We start from the raw sequence: 18,417 nt of genomic DNA, 5'->3' as shown, positions 1-18,417 counted from the left end.
TTTATTTCTTACTCCTACTACCATGATTTTTTTGACACTTCACTTAACAGATTTGGTAAGTTTATGTAAAAAAGTCTGTATGAAATAAAGGTACATTGCACAGTATCACTTATTCCATTTTCTAAAAAATATGCCTTACAACATAAAAAAGAGAGTGCAAAAGGGGTATTGTTTTAGATCACAAACATTGCACACAGTACATTGTCTAGGCAGTCCAAAATGGTGTTGTGGTTGGGACTGGATTTTTAAAAGTGAGGTTTTCCGTCATTCTCCTTCCATTTTCCTACAATAAACACACTGAAATAGAAAACAGAGGCAGAAGCATCTGCTGATAAACTACACTGCCTGCCTAAGCAATACGCTGTTGTACACTGTATGGAAGACTGTCTACACTGAAGGTATGAGTCACACTGTTGTCACACTGTTTTGAAGACACAAAGAACAACACTTACAAATGGATTTGCACTTTGGGAAAATAAGCAGTTTGATTGTCTTGGGTGAGGGGGGTGGACTTGCAAATGTTCCATGTGTGGATGGAAATGTAACACAAGGCTTTAACCTCTGTCTGTACCCACTTTCCTCATCTTTTACTGATGGCACCATACATCAGCATGTCAGTCCCACAGTGGATCACTGTCTTCCTAAAACTAGCAAGCAGGATAATTATCCTGCCTAAGATCAGCCTCCCTTCTAAAGCCTAGTGTTCTTACACTATTTGCCACACTGGGTTAATTTTTCTATTAGTGCTGTTTTCACTGAAGTAAGAGAATATTATCCAACAAGAAGTGCTTGCAAATCTGGAATTAATCCTACCTTCCGCTCCTCCACTCACCCTGCTGCTCTTACCCACGGTAGGAGACGTGAAACAGTGTGTGATCTTACATACCATATGTTCTGAAACAGCAAGGCTGCTTATACATGGCAAGAAGCGCTCCTTGCCATGTGAAATTTCAGAGTGCTGTGCTGAGCAAAATAGAGGCTGGGTTTTTTTCCATATTCCTGAAACTGAACTTCTCCCTTTTGACAACAACAGAACCCCAGAAATTAAAGAAACAGCTTCAAGCTTGTCTCCAGATTCAACCCACCCTCCTACTCCACAAGTTTAATATGCATTAACTGATATTCTGGTGCATGTGGTTACAGGCAGACACACCTATCAGTGTTGGTAAGTGAAAATCCAAGCTTTGACTCTGCGTAACATGCAATGTTTATGGTTGTTATTTTGGAAGGTAGCTTGAAAAATGTTATTTAAATGTAGGCTGATCTAGACCATAAATATACAGATGACACTATTGCTAAATTCCCACAGAAGAATTCTAATACTGGGGCATACTTCTTTCTTAACTGGCTGGAGGAGTTTTTGCATTTTTCTGTTTCTGCCCCTCCCCTTGCAGGGGAGGGAAGTGATTGCTTTGATATTATTCAGTGGCCTAAAGTGTCCTGAAGATGTAAGCATGTAGAAGTTAAAGAAGGATTGAGTGTGCTCTGGTGCACCACGGAATCTGGCTTAGAGTACCCATGGAGGCCTAAATCCATATAATAATAATTTTGGATACTCCAACACTTGGAAAGTTGTCCCCTGCCTTGTAGAGGTGAGTATAGGTGGTGCAGCTGCAAGGAATTTTTCTTCTACTCTTACAAGTCCAAATGGGAAACGTTTGGTGACTGTCTTCAGGTAACAGGGAGTGTGTACCATTTGCTTCCTAGGGTTTAATGCTTTAGAAAGGTGGAAGAGAAGTAAGACCAACATCTATGTACAGCCAGCTGTTGGCTTGGTCTTGGGCTTTGTAAATTAAAGGGATAAAACAGTATGTATGTCCACACCTGCAGGAAGGAAGACAGGCCGCTTAGCTGGGGACTGACTCACCAAACCTAGTCCTCAGTATTGTCCCTCTCTTCCACAACCTTGGTAGTCAAAAATGCACATGTATAAGGCAGTTGTAAGAATGGGAAGTCACTGAGTACTTCCTTAGGGTGTCATGTTTCTATGATATGCATCTCTGGCTATCATGCATTGTGGAGGAATTGGTTTTTGTATGTAAGTAATTCATCCACATTTTTATGAAGCCACATAGGAGCCACACAGTTAAGACTCCATTCTTTCAAAATGTTAAAGAACATCCACTTCTGCACACAAGATGTGAGACTACAAGGCTGTTGATTTATGTGCTTTTCCTATTCAAGTGTGATTGAATGGGTTGTAACTACACCTCAAGTGAAGTAATATGTTTTTTTTTAATGAGGGCAATAGAGTAAAAGTTGAGTTTCTGCTCTGTGCCAGACTTAACTCAGTGTGAGGTTTTGGAAGAGTCATTTAGGATCAGTCATCTCCAGCAAGGATGAAAAGTTCTCCAAAGATGGGGCAGTTCAATATGTCCTTTAATTGCTCTGAATATCAGCTTCACTACCAGTGTCTTCCAAACTTTTTCTTAAGATATATCTTCTGCTAGGTCTGAAGGTAACCACAGGCTGGTAGACAGCTAAGCTGATCCTGACAGAGGATTTTTCCTTATGTTCTCCTTTAAATAACTGAATTTATGGTGTGATCTCACAACATGTTTCTACTTCATCACCTCCTTCCCTTCTGTTGCTTGTTACTTTTAGGTACTTTGGTCTAAAGTAAGTGGAAATACAATGAGTAGATGTGTGCAAGGGAAGAGATATCTCTAAAGGTTTTGGTATAGCAGTCCTTGACCTGTTGAATCCAAGAAGACTTAGGCATCTTGTTGGCTTTGTGAAACTTGCCCCACGTTTCCAAGGATTTCCAGGCCACAGTGTGTTTATACATGTGTGATAAGATGTGTGTATATATGTATATTTATCCATCTAAGCCATGTTGGTTTTACTGATCACTCCTGTAAACACAAAGGGACATTGACTGACACTTTCTAGCAGTGCATGCTATGTTTGAGAGAGGGTGAAAATAAATTAAAAATTATTCTGAATTATAAAGTTACCATTATGTGACCATATTTTGTATTAATTAGGGCACTTTAGAGTGGATTCTGAAAATTAACATGACTGGGGTTTACATGCCAACTCAGAACTATTCACTTCAATTGACAAAAGTCTTTGTTAAACAAGAGCTTATCTTAGTGCACTCCTAATTATGGACCTTTAACCAAAATATGTGTCTATTTCTTTTCTTAGAAAGGATCAAGATTCATATGCTTATCTCTCCCTCTCTCCCCAATTTTCTTCTCTCTTTCTCTCTATTATTCTTTTATTTTGTTCATTTTCAAGTAGTTTAAAACAGCTAAGGTTTGAAACATCTTGAAGTATTAACTGAAAATTCACTGTAAATACTACCAGAGTTAGAACCAGCAGTCTGAAGTGAAATTTTCTATTTAATGACTTATAATCCTACATTTATTGTTCTTTGGAGGAGTCAAAATATATATTCAGCAATGTGATCGCACTGCTAAATATCTGATTTTCTGGTATTGAAAGTGCCAAGTAGAGAAAAGAAATCATTAATTGCTTCATACCAAGAGAAATACATTAGAAGAATATCTAAGCAAAGATGTCATATTTCTTAAAACAACTTTTAATGAATATTTTCAATTCTCCGTCAAGAAATAAAACATGTCTTTTTGGAAGACGAAAACTTCTTCAAAGACTTTATGCTGAAAATTTCATCTTTTTGTAATTAACTATAACTATTCCGTTAATAACTTCACTTCAAAAACAAGTAAAATTAAGTAGGAAAAAAGTATTCTCTTCTCAGAAAAATCTTTTGAAACCTTATAAACATATATGAACATAAACTACATCATTCCAGTAGGCCTGCAAATTCCAGTGGGGATCAAAACTTAAGTGAGACTAAAGTTTGCTAACTCAGTCCTTAGTTCTGTTAATAAGTATTTCAGTTCATAAAGAGTTTAGTACAATCAGGACTTGAGAATTTTACTGATACCATCTTGAGGAAAGGCAAAGCATGAAAATTTTAGGTGTTAAGGAGTAGAGCCCAGGGATGGTGTGTAACGCTCTGTTACATCAGGCAGGCCTTTTGTTTGATTCCAGTTGAAGCCTGTTGCAGCTGTACAGTACAGTTATATCAGTACATGACATGAAAAATACAGTGCATGTATGCTATATCATTGGGATTTAGTATAAAAAGATGCAAGTGCACATGCTAAATCAAATAGCAAGTACAGTAGTTATCCCTAAGAATCCCAAAGTAGGTAATTATTCTAGATGCTTTAACAACACCATAGTCTTCAACAAAGACAAAAAGAGAGAGGCAAGCATCCTTCCCCCATTCTGAAGTCATATTTCATACTACTGCAGCATCAAGTTTCCACCATAATATAGACCGAATATTGTAAGGAAAGCTGATGTAGTTTTGTTAGTGATAAAACAGACATTAGAAATCAATATTGCTGCCACAGGAGATGATTTTGCACAGGTGCTTGTGGCTGTACAATTTTTTGGCATTTCAGAACCATAAATGACCTCCATATTTCTTTCAGGCTGTTCCAAATAGATCTACTTATTACAGTTTAATTAAGTTTTAAATATCTACAATTTATTGGAAAGCAGTTTTACAGCTGTCAAAGTGAGTTCTTTCCAGCAACTGTGTCATTCTTTCTACAAAAAATACATCCTCATGCAGGCAGTGATAATTGCTGTGCTTATATATATTTTTTTTAATCTGCCTGAGGGGGAAAAAAAGAAGCTGTGGCCTTTCCAAAATATTTAAGGGATACGAAAAACCCTAACTTGGTGTGGGGAGACCATGTTCTTTGATTTGCATGCTGTTGTGCATAGAAAATATGTTGGCAGACCACTGAAGTTATTGTATCAGTCTGGATGTACACAGCAGAGGAACTCTTCTTCCCAGTGTTATTATATTCAAAAAGCTTCAGAAGAGTGCAGTTCCTCACTTTCTAGAGCTATTTTCCCAAAGCACAGAGAGAACAGCAGAGGTGAGAACACTAAACAGCAGCTAATCATAGTATTGCATTTGGAAATGTCCAATAGTAAGATGAAACCAGTGGAGTTTCAACGGCTTACAGGTGTGAAAATAGGATATTAGATGTTTTGACTATTCATTTTTAAAAGAAAATTAGTTGTTTACTAGTTAGTCACAGAACAAACACTGTTGTACTCATGAGCACAATAGAATTATTCACACTTTACAACCTTCATTAAGATTTAAACAACTCAGAAATACACACTCCACAGTAACTGTTGCTGTCCCTTTTCTTTCTTAATTAATAAAATAATGTATGGAAAAAAGACTATGAATTCACAAATTGCTGTCATTTGTAAAATCAATTGAAATTATATATAAAATATTGTGTAAAGACATAAACCTATATTTCACATCTGGTGAGTCAGTGTCATTGTTTTTTATGAGACTTTAATTAATCCCCCTCTCCTTACACCTACTGATCCTCTTCAAATCATCTTTGACCCTATGGCTGTTGAATGTAGACATGTCTTTCTCCCCTGCCCCTTTTTTTCCTTTTTTCTTTTTTTTTCCTTTTTTTTTTTTTTTTTCTACATGGTGTGCTAGTTAGTGAAGGATCCAGTCAGTCTTTCCTGACCTCAGATAGCACTATCAGCCATTTGGAAATGCAGCTGGGCATCTTTCTTTCAGATTCCTTCTTTTTTACTGAAAGCAAGACATAGATTTAAATCTTGTGACTTATTTAAGATTCTTAGCCCAATGTCAAGGCAACAATCAGCTAAACTGTATGATGTCGTGGAGAGGCTGCTGAGCCTGGTAAAGCCTGTGGACTACCACCTGTTCCTACTATTCCAAGTAGGGTTGAATGATGCTGCAGTGAGGTGACTCAGAAATATCAAAAGAGGCTTTATGTCCCTCAGAATGGTGTTAAAGGGGTCGGGAGCACAGGTGGTGTTCTCTTCTATCCTCCCAGTCCAAGAAGGTTGTTTGAGAAAAAGGAGGCAAATGATGAATAGATGAATGACTGGCTGTGTAGCTGGTGCCATGCTCAAGGTCTTGGCTTCTACGATCTTCAGTATACTTTTGAGAAACCGGGCCCATTGACAGCTGATGGGGCTCAACTGCTCAAGTGGGTAAGACTGTCCAGGACAATAAACTGGCTGGACTTATAAACAGAGCTTTAAACTAGACTTAGTGGGTGAAGGGGATGGAGTTCTAAGCCCTTGAGAAGAGCCAGGGGCTGCTAAGGCATTAGGATGCAACAGAGAAACACCTGTGAATTGCCTCAAGAGAATCAGGGTGAGCTCCTCTAAAAAGGGGATGTGGCCCATAGCCCAGCTGAAATGGCCTCTATACCAATGCATGCATCATGCAAAACAAACTGAAGGAGCAGGTAGGTGCTGCCCAGATGGAAACCTATGACCTAATTGCTGTCACAGAAACTTAGTGGGATGAATTGCACAACTGGATTGCTGTGATTGACAGCTATGAAGTATTCAGAAGGGACAGGCAAGGAAGGAGAGGTGGGGGAGTTGCCCTCTATGTCAAAAATTGTATTGACTGCAGAGAGCTGTCTTTGAAGAACAGCAATGCACAGGTTGAGAACTTATGGGTGAAAATTAGTGACCAAGCCAGCAAAGCAAACTTTGTAGTTGGTGACTACTACAGACCACCCAATCAAGAAGAGGAGGTTGATGAATAGTTCTTTCTTCAACCACAGGAAGCATCACACTTGCAGGCCCTGATCCTGAAAGGGGACTTCAACCACATGGACATCTGCTGGAAAGGCAGCACAGCAAACTGCAAGCAGCCCAGGGAACTACTGGAGTGCACTGAGGACAACTTCCTAGTACAGGTGATGGAGAGCCCAACCAGAGGAGAGGCACTGCTGGACCTGTTGCTCACTATGCAGAAGAACTTATTGGAGAGGTCAAGACTGCAGGTAGCCTAGGGTGCAGTGTTCATGCCCTGGTGGAATTCTCAATATTGAGGGGTACAGGATGGGTAAAAAGCAGACTCAAGACCCTAAACCTCAGAAAGGCAAACTTTTGGCTGTTTAGGGTGCTAGTGCACGGGAGCCGTTGCAAAACTTCCCTCAGAGGCAGAGGAGAAAATGAGAGCTGGGAGATATTTAGACCATTTTCTTAGGGTGCAAGAGCTCTCAATCCTGATGTGCAAGAAGCTGGGCAGGGGAGGCAGGAGGCCAGCTTGGCTAAGTCAAGACCTCTTAGCCAAACTAAAACACAAAACCAAAATGCATAGGCAGTGGAGGCAGGGATAGACAACCTGGGGAGATAATAGGGATGTGGCCTGAGAGTGCAGGGAGGGCATCAGGAAAGCCAAAGCGCAGCTGGAGCTGAACTTGGCTATGGATGTGAAAAATAACAAAAAGGGTTTCTTCAGGTACATAGGACAACAAAGGAAGATGAAAGAAACTGTACCTGCCCTGAAGTGGGAGCGAAGTGGGAGACCTGGCTACAGCCGACATGGAAAAGGCTGAGGTACTCAACAACTGTTTTGCCTTGGTCTTCACCAGCAAGTTCTCTAGACTCAGTGCCAGAATCGAAAGGCAGGGACTGGGAGAATGAAGTACTACCCACCATAGGAGAAAGTGGTTCATGACCATCTAGGAACCTGAACATGCACAAGTCCACAGCAACTGATGAGATGCATCTGAGGGCCCTGATGGAACTGGCAGATGAAGTTGCTAAGCCACTATCCATCATATTTGAAAAGCTGTGGTAGACTGATGATGTTCCCAGTGACTAGAAAAGGGGAAGCATTACCCCCATTTTTAAAAAGGGAAAAAAGGAAGACCCAGGGAACTACAGGCCAGTCAGACTCACTTCTGTGCCCAGCAAAATCATGGAGCACATCCTCCTGTAAACTATGCTAAGGCACATGGAGAACAGAGAGGTGACTGGTGACAGTGAACACAGCTTCACTAAGGGCAAATTGTGCCTGATAAATTTGGTGGCCTTCTACTGAGCAACTGAGATCATCTACCTGGAATTGTGCAAAGCATTTAACACTGCCCTGCACAACATCCTTGTCTCTAAAATGGAGAGACATGGATTTGATGAGTTGACTACTCCATGGATAAGGAAATGGCTACATGGTTGTACTCAGAGAATTGTGGTCAAAGGCTCAATGTCTGGGTGGAGACCAGTGATGACTTGTGTCCCACAGGGATCTGTATTTGGATCAATATTATTTAATATCTTTGTCAGAGACATGGACAGTGGGGTTGAATGCACCCTCAGCAAGTTTGCAGATGACACCAAGCTAAGTAGTTGTGGTTGATATTCTAGAGGGAAGGGATGTCATCTGGAGGAACCTTGAGAGGTGGGCCTGTGCAAACCTCGTAAGTTCAACAAGGCCAAGTGTAAGGTCCTGCACCTAGGTCAGGGCAATCCCAAACATGGATACAGGCTGGGCAATGAGTGGATTGAGAGCAGCCCTGCGGAGAAGGACTTGGGAGTACTGGTGAATGAAAAGCTAGACATGAGGCAGCAATGTGCGCTAGCAGCCCAGAAAACCAACCGTATCCTGGGCTGCATGAAAAGAAGTGTGGCCAGCAGGTCAAGGGAGGTGATTCTCCCCCTCTACTCGGCTCTTGTGAGACCCCATATGGAGTACTGTATCCAGCTCTGGGGCCCCCAACAAAAGGACATGGACCTGCTCGAGTAGGTCCAGAGGAAGGCCACAAAGATGGTCAGGGAGCACCTCTCCTATGAGGCCAGGCTGAGGGAGTTGGGGTTGTTCAGCCTGGAGAAGAGAAGGCTGCGGGGAGACCTTATAGCAGCCTTCCAGTACCTGAAGGGGGCCTACAGGAAAGATGGGGAGGGACTCTTGATCACGGAGTGTAGTGACAGGAGAAGGGGTAATGGTTTTAAACTGAAAGAAGGTAGATTTAGATTAGATATTAAGAAGAAATTTTTTACTGTGAGGCTGGTAAGACACTGGAACAGGTTGCCCAGAGCAGCTGTGGATGCGCCCTCCCTAGAAGTGTACAAGGCCAGGTTAGATGGGGCTTTGAGCAACCTGGTCTAGTGGAAGGCACCCCTGCCCATGGCAGGGGGATTGGAACTAGGTGACTTTTAAGGCCTCTTCCAACCAAAACCATTCTGAGATTCTATGATTCTAAACAGGCTAAAGAAAGAAAATGCTCAGCTCCAAGATTAGCAATCTGGTAGTGCCAGCAATCCATGTCCCCTGACTGTGCCACACTCCAGCCTAAATTACAGAGACTTGCAATGGCCCCAGCACACCATACACTCCACACTTCCAATGGTAGGCATAAGTACTTAGATTAATTTTGGTTCAAGTTTAGAGTTGTTAAAATATAATCATTCACTCAAACTTTCTTGTTTTGTTTTTTTTCCTGTGTCATCTTTTATTTTGGTCTAGTAATCACAGTGCATTTCTATTCTGTATCAAATTCAAGAAGATAAATCTTGTATAAAAAATCTGATGATATTTCTTCCTTGTTAAGCCTATTACATATCAAGGCAGAGACCAGAACAGCACTGTGGAGGCCATAATCACTTGCTTTCTTTACAAATCAAAGGCCAGCTAGAGCCTTGCCTGTGTATATTATGATTCCGTGGTTGTAGAATCCTCCAGAGATAGTATTTCTTGCTGCAAAATTTGTGTTTGTGCATTTTGCTTTCAAGAAAATATTAGCTAAGCACTGATATGCTGTGGATAAATAAGAAGTTTTGTGTCCATTTCTAGCATGACTGACTAAAAAGCAGGCAGACTAAAAGCTTCTCCAGCTGTGAAAGATGTAGTTTTTGCATGGGTTACAATGGCATATCTCCTGGCTATGAATGTGACAAAAGACTGTTTCATTCCTCTCACCACTTTATCATAATAGCTTTAAGGAAGAAAAGAAGAAAAAAAACCACAATCGTTTGCAAGTCCTAAAGCAAACAACCCATGCAAATATTAAGTGATCCCAATGTTTCTTCCAGACTCTAAAACGCTAACCTCAAGCTGGCAAATTTCATACTATAATTAGAAATTTTTCACACAAAAGTCTCTGGTATACCGAAAAGTTACAATGTGCTGTGGTTTAACCCCAGTCAGCAACTAGGCACCACACAGCTGCTGACTTACCCCACCCTGCTGGGAAGAGGGAGAGAATTGGAAGAGTAAAAATGAGAAAACTCATGGGTTGAGATAAAGACAGTTTAGTAAGTAAAACAAAAGCCGCATGCACAAGGAAAGCAAAACAAGGAATTCATTCACTACTTCCCATGGGCAGGCAGGTGTTCAGCCATCTCCAGGAAAGCAGGGCTCCATCACACGTAAAGGTTACTTGGGAAGACAAATGCCATCACTCTGAACATCTCCCTCTTCCTTCTTCTTCTGCCAGCTTTATATGCTGAGCATGACATCATACAGTACAGAATATCGCTTTGGTCAGTTGGGGTCAGCTGTCCTGGCTGTGTCCCCTCCCAGCTTCTTGTGCACCCTCAGCCTGCTCACTGATGGGGTGGGGTGAAGAGCAGAAAAGGCCTTGACTCTGTGTAAGCACTGCTCAGCAGTAATGAAAACATCCCTGTATTACTAACACTGTTTTCAGCACAAATCCAAAACATAACCCATACTAGCTACTATGAAAAAAATTAACTCTATCCCAGACAGAACCAGCACAAATGTCAAGATGGTGCTGAATAATTTTAACCTGAAAATAAAGGAAACTAAACACGCAGGCAACTGAAATCATTGTTTTATTTGGCTTTTCTGCATAATAAAACATTTAGAATTATTTTGGAGATTTTCTTTCATTAAAAGGCTACCAGATAATTTCCAGTATGTTAGAAACCAGAAACTTCCCACAAAATTCAAGCCCAAATTGCAGCACATAAAACAAGACTTTGGTTTTGCTTGTGTTCTCTATGGCTTAGGTTCAGCAAAGTCCAAAACCTCTGTTTAAATGCCTTTGCCACAAAATTTTGTTCCAGTTCAGCATGAGTTTAAATGCTTTGCTGAATTACGGATGACTACAGCTGGAAAAATTACCCAAATAAAATTCCTTGTCATTATGACTGGCAGATTCTGGCAAGAAAAGCCCTAATTCACAGAAGGTAAAAGTAATTCATCTAGTCATTGGCATCTGCATTGCTGCTGTTTTATACTTTTCCTCTGTCCTCTGCAACTTTTCATTAGACTTATAGGAATATTGCCAAGCATTTTTATATGAAAGCTTGTGAAAAATAAGGCATAAGTTTTACATTTTCATATTTTCAGTCTTTGAAAGACAGGTTTTGGATTAAAAATGGCTTTCAGTAAGAATTATCAGATTTTAACATCCCTCTCCTTCTGATAACTTTAATAAAGTGATGCAGAATAACATGCTGAAATTTTTTTCAGCGCACTGGAAAAGAATCTTTTACTGAAATGCTAAAATGTTTTGATAAATATTTTCCACCTGTCTCTATTTATCACTGGTCTTATAGGGATTCAATTTTTTTACACAGAGGAGGTATTGTTTTGGTGTTTTGAGCTGGTGTCATGGAGGTTTTTACATTCGTTCTTCATCACTGTTGTATTTAATAGGAATGGTATCACTTTTGTAATGAATCCAAGATTTAATCTAACCTTTAATTTGTTTCCTAAAATTGAGTGATCCTGGATAAAATATATTAAGAATGAAGCATTACCAGATTTGGCAGTGAATAAAAGGTCATCAAGGGAAAACAATATTCACTTAAATGTGATAGCTTTTTAACATTAATGCCTACCAATTTGTGCTTGCTTTCTTTCTTCTTTTTGTCCTCTCCTTCCACACAGCTTGTGCATGTTTCATGCAGTATTGAAAGTTTCCCATACAACTGTAGGCAAAATTTATTTTTAACAAAAGATTCAATAACAGTGGAGAAACTAATCTATGTGAACAAATTTTATGTCTACTAGTTCAAAAAAATATTCACAAGGTGGAGATAAACCCTCTGTCCTTCAGTGCAGGAATGCAACTTCAGGCAAAAGAAAATAAAAAACAATTTAAAAATAAAGCACATGTTCCATAATCCTTTTAGGCTTTTTGTAACAGCAGACACTATGAGAAATTTGGCACAAATAAAATATGATCAGGGCCGCAAAGGGATAGTTACAGGCTGTTACCACCATGTGTTCAGTGCAGCAAAGTACATTCTCAGCAAGCCAGGTCTTCCACTAGTGTAAATCAGCCAATCACCAGTGACAAATATAGCTACATAAATGCACTAATTAAAAATAAACTTAGTTTGAGAAACACTTTAGTTGACAAAAATAGCTTAGCAGATGACAGCTGGGATACTTATCCCTGTGGGTCAATAATTTGGATGCTTTCCCTCAATGAAATGAAGGAAGTTACAGTGATTTACACCATCTGAGGACCTCACCTGCAGTGTTTAGTGGGAGGTCCAACCATGCAGCCCAGAATCCAAGGCTTTAGGGAAAAACAATCAGTTGTAAAAGTGATGTAAATGTGTAAGGGGTTTAAGTATGTATTGAAATATCAGTTTTCTATCATGATACCAGAGTTTTTATGCCTAAAGGGGCTCACAAACAAGGAAAATGCCTATACCTATGTTTCATTTTCTCAGCATGAAACACACAGATTGTCACCTGTTCAAGCTGCTTAAACTGGCTTAAAATATTTTCCTGGCTAAGGCTAATTTTAACTGGTGTCATTCTGTGGTGCTTTTTGTGTAATGCTTATTCCCAAGATAAAACCCGCAAATAGATAGTGTTCTCTGATTTGAATTAAATCTCATGTGAAAGGAGATTTAGCTTTTGTGAGGATTTCTTGCCTTTACTTTGCCTAGCTGCTAAAATTCCTGTTTCTACATTTTAACACTGTAATTATTTGGGCCTTCTGTTCCCTATCATGCTTACAAAGTAATTATCCTATTCAACTCTGTGCATGTCGGCATACACGTTCATGCACATGTGTGCATACATGAGCCTCTGCCTCTGTGTAGATACTCTTGCTAAGACAAGAAAATTCCCCAGAGAGAATGAAGACCAGATCTCAATGTAAAAGCACAAAACAGCAATCTGCTGTTCTTAAACCACAGCCAGCCTGTGGCTAGAAGTGCAGCAGATGTGCCTAGCAGGTTGTGATCACTAAGTTCCAGAAGCAATGAAAATCTATTAACAGAGAACAGTCAATTACACAGAAGAAACCAGCAGCATCTTTCTGTCTCACACATTCTTACTCTCCTGTACATAAGAGATGTGCTTCATCCTTACTACTGTGGCCAACCCATATTCCCTCTGTAGGTGTCCTGGGAAATGTGTTATGTTTAGTCTCAGCAAGCCTAAGGATTATTTTTCTCATAGATATCTTCAAAATTTATGTAGAATAAGCAGTTCATACACAAAATATGCAATTGTTTTAGTTTGCATTCTCTTTTCTGGCAAACAGGAATACGTTCACTTAATTTCTAATCTCTGTTTTGAAATGCGCTCTGGTAGCTAGCCTCCCAGTTTGCCATTTCTAACAACCATTTGCAAAATCTGGGTTACTTTTATAGCAGCGCAACACCAAGGAACTACATTCTGTTCAAGGTATTGCCTATGATACAGTGATTTTTTCATTCAAAATACACATATGCTTGAATCAAAGAATTGCCTTTTGTGGAGAACCAAAGCAAAAAAGAGATTACTACCTATTTTATCTTTTCAGACCCTTTTTAAAGGGACAAAAGAAGAGGGATATGTGTATAAATGTATGAAAATAAGCATATGAATATAATTTGCAAACTTTCTTTGAAAAATTCAAGCAATTTCTCTGTTAACTGGTGGAATGGCCAAATGCCTTGCTCAAAGAGAAATACATTCTCATAGCATATGGTCAGTGTGGGTACTTAATACATAAATAATATGTATTTAGTTACTTTCTAAGCATATGTACAGTGCTCTTCACATTGCAGAGACAGGATGAATCAATAGTGTGTTACAGTAGCTGTCCTGCTAATAGAGATTATCCTTCCTATTAAGTCCTGTTGTCATTCTCACTAAGAAACTCTGAAAGGCTGTTGTGAACAGCAGGGGCTGAATTACAGAAAAAAAAAAATATTATCAACCTAGCTCAAAGCTAGTAGTACAGGGAAGATTATTGTCCTGAGATTTAACCTCATCTTTGTACACCTGCAAGACCTGAATAATTTAAGTAAAGCCCTGCTATCTGGATTTTTTTTTTTAAGTTATCCTTTACACTGGACCTGGTGTAACTATGAATATGTAGAGGTGCATGACTCTCCCACTCTATGCAAATCACTGGGTAGAAAGTGCATGGAGAGGATATTATTGTGGAAGAATTTAAATTTTCAAGGGAAAACTGGGGAATTTCCATTATGCTCAAGCAAATTTGTCCAAATGAAAGCATCGCCTAAGTAATGTTTGAATAGTGTATAAATTAAACCATGAAAGCATCTAGCCACTCATTTTAATTGCTGAAGTGCCTCAAGGGGGTTACATTAGATGAACAAGGGCCCTTGGAAGGATCATAATATCTCTCATGGGCAATACTGATAGCTAAGAATACAGCAGCAATTGCTTTTACAACTCACAGAGGAACAAAGTTCAGATAGAGATACAACAAATAAACTATTCTTCATGTTGATAAGAAGATCTTAGAAGTCAAACACTACACAGATGTGCATTACGTGAAATGGGGAAAATTACCTGTAACGTAAATCTCAGTTTTGCATTTCCTCTCGGAGTAAAAGGCTGCGGTTCAAACACTGGTCTGATGATAGTCTACAAGGCAGTAGCAAAAACTGTTTTCCTTTTGATGTATAGCTGCAGCAGCAAAATAACTGATTTTATTAATTACTAGCTAAAAAGCTGCTGTGTAGGCTTTTTTGTCTTTATAGCCATCTGGTTCAAGATGAAGATAAAAAGTAGTAGAAAGTTATTGAAAAATGAAACCATTTCAAAAGATGCAAGTAATCTAAAATGAAAAAATGCAATGGTGGACATTAAACAGCAATTTCCAGAAGCAGCTAACTTAACACAAGACATTTATTGCACTAGGCCAAACAGAGCCAGAATTTATAAAAAGGATTTTTTTTGGTACTTCTTACAATAAATACTATGCACAATGTTGAGTCAGGTTAATATTCATAATAGGATCACTTTAAAAAGAAACTCCATCAAATAGGTTTGTGGGTCCAGCCACAGTGTTTACTTATTACTGACCTATAGAGTCATTATGCATGATTAAATCTGTACGGCCAGACACCACCTTTGGCTATGCATTAGCAACAACCTCTGACTTCATTAAAAGTATCATTTTCTCATCCCAGGGTATAATTCAGCCAAAAAAGAATGCACAGCCAAAAGTGTGTTCTTAGCATCTTTTAAAATCAGAATGTGACATATAGAAATACGGCTGTGGGAAGAAATGTGGGAACAAATACACATCAGTCTGTAAATCACTATTATCACATCCTGTGACATGATTGCTTAAATCTGTCAAAAATCAAGCTATGTTTTCTCACATTTAAAGGCAGATGTTAGGATTACAAGGAAAATTTCTTGTCTACTGACTTATGAAGGAACTGACCTGTATTCATGACAAACAGAGGAGAAAAAATGTAAATGATAAAACCTAGATGTCTCACACCTGCAAAGCATTGCAATTCTATCATAGCATTTACAACAGTAAGTAATATGAATCATATTTTCCACATCTGCTTTATGAGTTTCAGATCCTATTTCGTCTGATTGCTTTGCTATTACTTGCATCGTCTCTCCTAGTAGGGATGGTTAAGAGCTCCAGCAGCTTTCAAGGGCCTGTCTGAATGGGTGCCCTACAATCACAAAGCTTGAGCTGGGTTTACCAAAAATCCCATATATGTGTATTTTTCCTCTCCATAAGCAGGGTGTCATAGCAGGTTTTTTGCAATTTCCTCTGCTTTTAAGGTGACTCAGAAAAGGTACTTGCTGCTTGACTTCAGGAATGTTGTACAGTGTAAGGGAATCTGGGATTAAACATCAGAGCAAAGCTGATAAATTCCAGGAATCCCAGGATGAACAAATTGGGTAAGTGGTTGAATACATCATATGGATGTAAGATGGTGTGTCACTGTGGTATTGCTCAGGGGCCTTCCACAGAGCACAGGAATACCTATCAGTGTAGACATATGTACTTAAGAAACCTTGGATTGACAGTGTTCCTGACCAGTTTGCATGGAGTTTATAAAATTCACAGGGGTATGTCATTATTCCTAAGCTCCATCAGGGTGAAGGACACCACCACTCTAACAGCTGTGCTGGTGTAAAATGTTTACAGAATGAACCACAGCAAAAAGGCAGGAAAACAGTACAAGAGTGGAGATAGCCTCGTACAGAGCTGCAGTGCGGTGGGACTGGGGGAAGCCCCAGCCAATTACTTGATGAGGATTGTTGTGTTGTTCATGCCTAGTTGTTCATGTCTAGTTCCAGACGTGCTTTTATCTCCAACACTTGCTAAACATGCCTGGTCAGGGACTCTGAAACTCTTCCTCTCTTCCTAAATCTGCTAGATTCACTGTGCAACAACAGGAGGTCCTCTCATCTCTCTGTGCAACAGTTTCCTATTCACACATTGGAGGTCATATTTCCATAACTCACAAAGGCATTGCAGAGACAAACTCATCAGTATTTGTGAGACCATCAAATAGTGTAGTTATTAATTTGCTAGTACATAAGCAAAGCACAAGATCTGGGTTTCCATCCACTGCCTCAGTTGAAGTATAACAGCTGTGATGCATCTCATCTAGGGAAGTGAGAATAAAGTTCACAAAAGGTTTGTAAGCATCCAGGGCTTTAAAGAACATATCTCTATTATTTATGTGCTTTTCTCTTTTCACATACAATAGCTTTCAAGGTTTAATGTCTGATAACAACAAGCAATTGCATGTCACTTACATTGTGTGATATGGGATTAATTCATGCTGTTTAAACAAAGTTTTCACTGTTTCTGAGATGCTCCCTCTTCTCCTACCTTCCCATCTCTCAGAGGAATATTTGCTTTTCTCAGGAGTCAAAACAGAAGGATGAAAAATGAGAAGACATTACTTTAAAATAGATAGTATATCAGAAGAGATTATTTGCACAACACAGGAGGTACCGAGTCAAGAGACTGGAATTGTCAACCCCACATCAACAGAAAAACTTCCAGAAGAAAAGTAATTGATAATCACGCATCCTGAGTGGGTTAAATTGCTTTATTTATAGACACCATGCATGCCAATTGGGAAGGCTTAAAAGTAGGGCCAAAGCTAAAAGTCGTAAAGTGAAAGTGACAGTAAGCAATTCAAATTTTCTTGTAATCTTTATGCTATGCTTAACTACTAGAGAGAAGTGGGTAATGAATTATCCATGTTTTTAAACTACTTGTTGGTTATTGAGCTGGCTAGTTTTACAGCCTATCTAGCACACTTAGGTGTCTGACAAAAATATGGATCAAATGTAGCACCAGTTTCTGGAACTCTCTCTCCCTCATCCTTTCGTGGTCACTCTCCAGCTCTTGTGTTTAAGAGACACTATTCTAATTCCTTGCTGCTATATCCAGTTGCATTGACAGCAAGGCAAGTATTGCACTTAAAAATGACATAGTTAGACTACCACCTAGATTAGTGGTAAAACAGGTTCCGATCTAGAATCAGCTGGGAATCCTACAGTGGAAGTTGCAATTAAACTTTATGTTGTCATTGTATACTGTGATGGGTTTCTTTTGTACTAGTATTATTTTCAGTTTCAAGTTATTAGTGTAGTTACCACTTGTTTACTCAAGGTCTTCTATTCAAACCCCTTTTAGACATAGGTAGTGAGAAATACTAGTGAACAAGGCCCCAGACTAGGACCATTGGTATAATTTGCGTATTAATTCTCTACCCTGCAATGTAGAGCTGTTTGATAGAAAAGGCATTAGATGTGATCTGTCATTGGCTTGGTTTTATGAAACAAATTTAAGAGATTTTGAAAATTAAACTTCAACTCTCCCTTACACTCTCTCTCTTTTCTCCTTTTCTACTTAATGGAGATGGGTAAAAATCAAACTTTATTTTTAAAACTCCTAAATACTACATTTGAAATGTATGGACATCCCAGAATAGGTTTCCATATTAGGTCTTACCTAACTTGCTGATTTTCACATGTCTCTGATGATGCCAAGCCAAGCTGTATGGGATGTCCTGTGGAAAAGTTCTCATGTAAAAAGACAAACACTTTCTTTTTGTCCTTAACCATCACTTATTAAAACCTTTCCTGAAACAGAATTATAGAAGCTTTACTGCTGTTATAGAGCTTGCCACCTTGTCATTTAATGATACTGATAATTAATACTGTTAATACTATGCCATGGATGTGTTTTGGGATGAAAATGCATGACATCAGAGAGTTCTATGCTTAAAGCATGCTTTCATATGGGTTAGATATCTAAAAAAAAAAAAAAAAAAAAGAAAAAAAGATAATCTAGATGCTTCTTTCAGGGAAAAAGAGATTTTATTATTATTTTC

Source organism: Pelecanus crispus, chromosome Z (assembly GCF_030463565.1).
Source record: "Pelecanus crispus isolate bPelCri1 chromosome Z, bPelCri1.pri, whole genome shotgun sequence".
Taxonomy (NCBI): Eukaryota; Metazoa; Chordata; class Aves; order Pelecaniformes; family Pelecanidae; genus Pelecanus; species Pelecanus crispus.
Note: the sequence above shows the minus strand (reverse complement) of the source record.